We start from the raw sequence: 6806 nt of genomic DNA, 5'->3' as shown, positions 1-6806 counted from the left end.
GTCTTACCAGCCTGAGCTCCTGACTATTTTCAGGTGCTGGCAGCCTGTGTTGTCCAATTCTCAGCCTAGAATATATGGGTCGGGTTCTTGTGGGCTTTGGACTTCTCTTGTCCTGAACCCCTAGGTCTTTTGCTGTCACAGGCATGATTCCCAGAGGGTGCAGTTCCCTGTTTTTCTCCTCTCTGCTGAGGCATATGCTCAGCTTCTTATTTCAGTTGGGAGGTGTTGGTTATGTTGCTCAGGCACCGGATCCCCAGGTCTGGTCCCGGCCCCCACCCTAGGGCACACTGGTTGGACCTGTGCTGCTGTGTATCCCACCTAGATTGTGCAGCCTGGAGTACACAGTTCAAATTTCTTCCACCATTGGGTGTCTTGACCCAGGGGCACTGTTCCTGGCTTGGGCATTTAAGCTCCCTTCCAGGCTGTCTCTTGTTCTAGCCTGGCCAGCTGAGTGTGCTCCATGGGCTGGTGGAGCTTGTGAACAATTTATAGTTTTAGTGGGTCCTGTGATGCAGGTTTGGGGTAGGGGGTCTGGGGATTCCCACCAGCTCTGGTCTCCCTTGAGGAATACACTGTCCCCTGCAGGGTACTCAACCTGGAGCTTGTTGTTGTTTCTGTGTGATATAGATTGCTGGTTGCAGTTGCAGTCAGAGTTCAATTGATGTGATTGTGGGCTGGGCTGAGAGGTGGTGGCTCTGTGTGTTTCTCTTCTGTCACTGCCTCCATTGACACTGTTTTGGGTAAGCTCCATGGGATGGGCCTCCAGCCTCCACCCAAGGGGTGGGGGAGGAGCCTCTGTGCAGGTTCTGAGCGCTGGCATTTGTCTCTGTTTGCACTCTCCGGATCAGCACCTGTTCCTTTCAGTTCTTCTGTTCTGGTGTTCTGTGGGCATCTGGTGTATCTCTGGGGTTCCTGCCATGAGGCCGAGTGGCTTTGGTGGGATGGAGCCTCTCTGCTCAAATAGAGAGTGAGGGGTAGGGGTGGGATCTTTGTGTAAGCTCCCTGCTCAGCAGATTCTTCATTCCTTAACATCAGCGGGTCTGACACTGGTACCTGAGGGGGCTTTGGTGCAGGTGATCTGCAGACAGCCCCCTGTTTCTCTGGGACACCGGCAGCTCCTACCGGGCTGGGCTGGCCATGGCTTGGCTCGCTGCTGTGTGGCCAATAGATGTTGGGGGAGGGGTCTTCACCCTTCTCTGTTGTGAAATTCTTCTTTTTAACTCTTTATTTTTTGTTTTTTTCTACCTCCTGCTTTTCTCTGGATGTTGGTCTTTTTGTTTTTGTCGGTCTCTTGGGGAGTTTAAACGTTGGAACTCAAACTCTCTTTTTGGTTGGGGAGAGCTGTGGTGTTCCCCTACTTCCCCGTAACCATCTTGGTCCCCCCTCGTGTTTTTGCTTTTTTTAATCAGAAATAATTTTAATTTATATGTTGAAATGAGTACTAAAGAAACTAAAGATATTTCTGGTGCTTATCTGAAAAATTATACTTTAAAATATTTTGTATTGTTTGTATAATGCCCATAATCTATTTTATTCTTTCCTAGATATAAGACTTTGAATACTACATTGTTTTATAATATACAGGTTCATTAATAAATGTGTCAGATTGCATTCCATAAAGAAACAGTTTAAGATTCCTTTTTTACTAGGTCCTTATAGTATATTTTTTTGGAATAAAATGAGAGTGTTGTCTAATTTTAAAAGTTTTATAAAGATTATGCTATGTAAAGGCCTTTCTAAGGTGAAGATTTAATACACTGATGTCAAACTACCTTTCATTTATATGAATTACATGTATTGTTAGACTTGTAATTTTGTAATCAACTTTTTAATAATTGTTTTCATTTCTTGCATCTGAAGAATGAAAAATATGGAATAATTCACAGATTTTCATATCATCCTGCGCAATTGCCATGTTAATCTCTGTATTGTAATTTGGGTATATGTGCTGCTGAAGCATGTAATGTCCTCTAAATTTTGGTAGTTAATGATGCAATCTTTATACAGGATTATATACTTGGGTGCCTATTTGTAACAAAGAAACCTTAATATTCCTAACAATGCTATTGATCTTATTTCCCTAAAATTCTGTGTATAATGGGAAATAATTATATTGTTCAGTCTATTGCTCACGTTTGCAATTTTTTTGTCAATAACTATTTTAAGCCTTTTTCATTTTAGATTTGATCATATTTGAAGCATTTTTAGCTAGGTCTAAAAGGGAGGGCTTTTTCAAATATTTATTTATCCAACTGAGTTAGCTCTGTGGAGCTAATGGATTCAAAATAAGCCTTGCTTAAGAGTTCCTTGTAAATTTCTGCAGCTGAAATTTTCACAAATGAGGTCATATTGGCACAAATGTTTACCTGACACTTTACCCTTCTTCCATGTAGGATCAGACCAACCAGAATATCTTACCCTCAGAGTGTAAATTGTCTTACTTGAACAAAACAAATGTTAGTTACAAGGGATCATAGAAAGATGAACATTTCAGACAGAACTGTTCAGACTAGAAGGGGTTTTTTTTTATCAAAACATAATTGTTTATTATACCTACCATTTCAAAAGTAGCTAAAGCCAAGAAGGTGAAAAAATTGTTCATATGAATGATTACCTAATGTCCTGGCCTGTCTGCCTTCCAACCAGGCAGGAACGTACACTACTGCCTTTCTATCACCAAATATTTCATAGCTCCAGGAGAAGTCCATATGTTTCTCCTTGTTATTAGACCTTAAATGGGTAATGTTTCCTCTTGCCTCCAGTCTGTAAATCTACAAAAGGTAAAGGTTTAACTCTAACTCTACCAAACACTGAGGTAGAGATAGTGGAATAATACTTTAAAACAGAGTTGCTTTTGATTCCCTAACCACAACAGAAGAATGCAAAACATGTGCCCTTTTTTATTATATTATATATAGTTATTTATTTTGTAGTTATATGTGCCCATTTTATATTTCACACAGTGAAACTTACTAAAATCAATTGATAATTTGACAAATAAATTGATATTTATATATTCCAATAAATAGAATTGGAATATAAATAATTAGGTTCAGAATATATATTAGAATATAAAAAGTGTTAAAGCAATGTCTTCAGTATAAACTTGTGATACATTCTAAGTGTTCATGGTCTTCTGAATTCACAATTTAAAAAATCAACGTTGTTTTCCTCTAATCTATAAGAGATTTTACTCTGATGCTCTGTTTATTGTTTTAACTCACTGGCCCCAAACTGTTTTTCTCCATATTTCAGGAGCATTCCTACAGATTATGCTCCAGTTGTGCTAATTTGATATCTAAAAGACATTATTCTTCAATAGACACATGGGTCCTAATATGTTTTGGCCGAGTTACCTGCATCATCAGATAACATGGGCAAGACTTATCACCTAGGCCTATGCAACATGCAAGCAGAAAGTAACAAAATCCATCTCAATTTCTCATTTCTTTTTTTTCTTTTTTTTCTTGTGAAAATACTGTACAGAGGGGTTACAATTAGATGGTCAAGATAGTGAGCACATTTCTTATCAAGCATTGTAGCCTCCTCTATTGTTTACCCTTCCCATCCCTTCCCATCCTCGCTCCCCCCATCCAACCCTCTCCCCCAGTTGTAAAGTTCGTTTTTGACATGACAATTTGTACTTCTAATTGTTGCAAAAGGTCCACATGTATCCTTATTTAAATGACTTGTTTTTCCCCTTCTCTTCCACAAATTATACCGACATCAAATACAATGAAAGCAGGGGTTATACTGTGGGGGAGGGACATACAAAGCAACAAAAACTAACTTTATAATTGTGTTTCAAACAAATGCATGAAAGAAAAAAACATTTAAAATACATGTCTAAGGGTTCATTTTCCTAACAACACCTTATCTGACCTTTTCTGCTTGACTCATACATATATTAGATACTGCAAATAAGGGAAATCAGAGGACCTATGTTTCTTTGGGCTTGGCTTACTTCACCTAATATAAATTTGTCCAAGACTTTCCATTTCATAACAAATGGGGCAATGCCATTCTTTCTGATGGAGGCATAGAATTCCATTGTGTATATATACCACATTTTCTTGATCCATTCATCTACTGAGGGGCATCAGGGTGGGTTCCATATCTTAGCTATAGTAAATAATGCTGCAATAAAGATAGATGTGCTGGTAGCTTTAGTGTGGTCATGTTTGTAAACATTTGGGTACATGTCCAAAAGTGGGATTGCTGGGTCATAGGGGAGCTCTATGTGGAGTCTTTTGAGGAACCTCCATACTACTTTCCAAAGTGGTTGAATAAGTTGACTCTCCCACCAAAAATGAAGTAAGATTCCCTTCTGTCCAAATCCCCTCCAGCATCTGTTTTTGTTAGAGTTCTTGATTTTTGCCATATTAACGGAGGTGAGATGGTACCTCAAAGTTGTTTTGATTTGCATTTCTTATATGGCTAGGGAGGTTGAGCATTTCTTCATGTGTCTATTGGCCATCCTTCTTTCTTCTTCAGAGAACTTTCTCTTTAAGTCTTTAGCCCACTTATTCATTGGGCAGTTGTTTCTTGGAAGATTCGTTGTTGGGGGATTTAATATTTTGAGTTCTAAGTATATTTTGATACGTGACCCTTGTCCATTGTATAGCTAGTGAAGATCTTCTCCCAATCCATGGACTTTCTATTGATCTTGCTAGGTATGTCTTTTGCCATGCAGAAGCTCTGCAACTTCATGCAATCCCATTCGTCCAAAATTTCTTTGATTTGTTGTGTTTCCGGGTCTCTATTAAGAAAATTTCGGCCTGTGCCAAGGAGACCTAGGGTTTCTCCTATTCCATCCTGTAATATTTTCAGAGTGTCTGCTTTGACTCCGAGGTCTTTGATCCATTTGGAGTTGATTGTGTTACAGGGTGATATATAAGGATCTAGCTTTAGTTTTCTACAAGTCCTTAACCAATTTTGCCAGCACCACTTACTGAAGAGGCTCTCTTTCTTCCATTCTGTTTTTTTTAGCTCCCTTATCGAAGATTAGATGGCTCTAGGTCTGTAGGTTCATTTCTGGGTTTTCAATTCTATTCTATTGGTCCTGAGATCTGTTCTTGTGCCAGTACCAAGCTGTTTTGATTACTATGGCTTTATAGTAGAGTTTGAAATTTGGTTTTGATATTCTTCCAGCCTTGGTCTTTCCGTTGAGGACTGTGTTTTGCTATTCGGGTCTTTTATTGTACCATATGAATTTTTGGATTGTCTCTTCTATTTCCTTGAAGAATGAGGTTGGAATTTTGAAAGGTATTGCATTAAATTTGTAGATAGCTTGGGAAATATTGCCATTTTCACAACGTTAATCTTTCCAGTCCAGGAGCATGGGAGTTTTTCCCATTTTCTAAGTTCTGTTTTGATTTCCTTTTCAAGTTTTTAAAGTTCATCATAGAGGCTTTTCACTTCTTTGGTTAAGTTAATTCATAGGTATTTTATTTTCTGTTGGGCTATTACAAATGGAGTTGCTTTCTTAATTTCAGCCACACTTTTTTCATTGTTGGCATATAAAAAAGCCATTGATTTTTGAGGGTTAATTTTATACCCTGCTACTTTGCCAAAGTTTTGAATCAGCTTGAGTAATTTGGGATTGTAGTCTATGGGATTCTTTAAGTACAAGATCATATCATCTGCAAAGAGGGAGAGTTTTATTTCTTCTTTCCCTATTGGGATCCCCTTTATGTCTGCATCTTGTCTTATTGCTGTAGCTAGGCATTCTAATAGTAGGTTGAAGAGAAGTGGAGAGACTGGACATCCTTATCTTGTTCCTGAGTTAAGAGGAAATGGCTTTAGTTTTTCAACATTAAGTATAATGCTGGCTGTAGGTTTGTCATATACAGCCTTTATTGTATTGAGGAATGTTCCATGGATTCCTAATTTTTCCAAAACCTTCATCATAAAGGGCTGGTTTGGTGGACATGTATTGTTTCAATTTTTCTTTGCTATGGAAGGGTTTTTTTTGGCCTTCAGTTATGAAGGAGAGTTTAGCTGGGTACAGTATTCTTGGTTGATAGTTGTTTGTTTTTAGGGCATGGCATACATCATTCCAGGCTCTTCTTGCTTTGATTGTCTCTGCTGAGAAATCTGAGGTGATTCTAATTGGTTTCCCTTTATAGGTGATTAATCTTTTCTCCTTGACAGCTTTAAGGATATTTTCCTTGGTCTGAATTGATCCTGTGCAGATTATAATGTGATGGTGGGATGTCCTATTCTGGTCTGGTTGATTTGGAGTTCTAAAAGATTCTTGTATTTGAATAGGCCTATCTTTTTCCATGTTAGGGAAGTTCTCTTCTAGTATCCTGTTAAAGAAATTTCCTAGACCTTTAACTTCTGTTTCTAGGTGCTCCTCTACAACCATTATCCTTAAATTAGGCCTTGTGATGGTGTCTTCCAAGTGTTGGATAGATCTTTCATATTTCTTGGATTTGTCTTGGATGGTTGTATGTTCTTTCTCTATAATGTCTAGGCTGTCTTCAATCTCCGAGATTCGCTCTTCTGCATGGTCTATCCTGCTGTTGAGACTTTCTACTTTGTTTTTTATTTTTTTTTCCTTCTAGTTGGTCAGCTCTGATGGCTTCAAATTCTTTGTTGAAGCTTTGTTTTAGATCTTGTATGAACTTCTTTACTTCCTTAATTTGGTGTTCTGTGTTTATTCTCAAATCACTTAGCTGATTATTTGTGATTTCCTTGGACTCCCATTCCTTCTGTTGGTTTCCATTCAGCATTCCCTTTGTGGTCTCCTTGACTTCCTTCAGATCTTTGTTAATGGATTCCATAAATGCTTTTAGTGATCT

The 6806-nt window shown here is 38.3% G+C and overlaps 1 pseudogene; it reads right to left on the bottom strand.

The window, feature by feature from the left end:
* Positions 1-1864: 1864 nt before the first annotated feature.
* Positions 1865-1960, bottom strand: LOC138821430 (U6 spliceosomal RNA; annotated as a pseudogene).
* Positions 1961-6806: the final 4846 nt, after the last annotated feature.

The sequence above is a fragment of the Dipodomys merriami genome, unplaced genomic scaffold, assembly GCF_024711535.1.
Source record: "Dipodomys merriami isolate MVZ:Mamm:240054 unplaced genomic scaffold, mDipMer1.0.p SCAF_916, whole genome shotgun sequence".
Lineage (NCBI taxonomy): Eukaryota > Metazoa > Chordata > Mammalia > Rodentia > Heteromyidae > Dipodomys > Dipodomys merriami.
The sequence above is the reverse complement of the archived record's forward strand: the minus strand, read 5'-3'. Positions and strand labels throughout refer to the sequence as shown.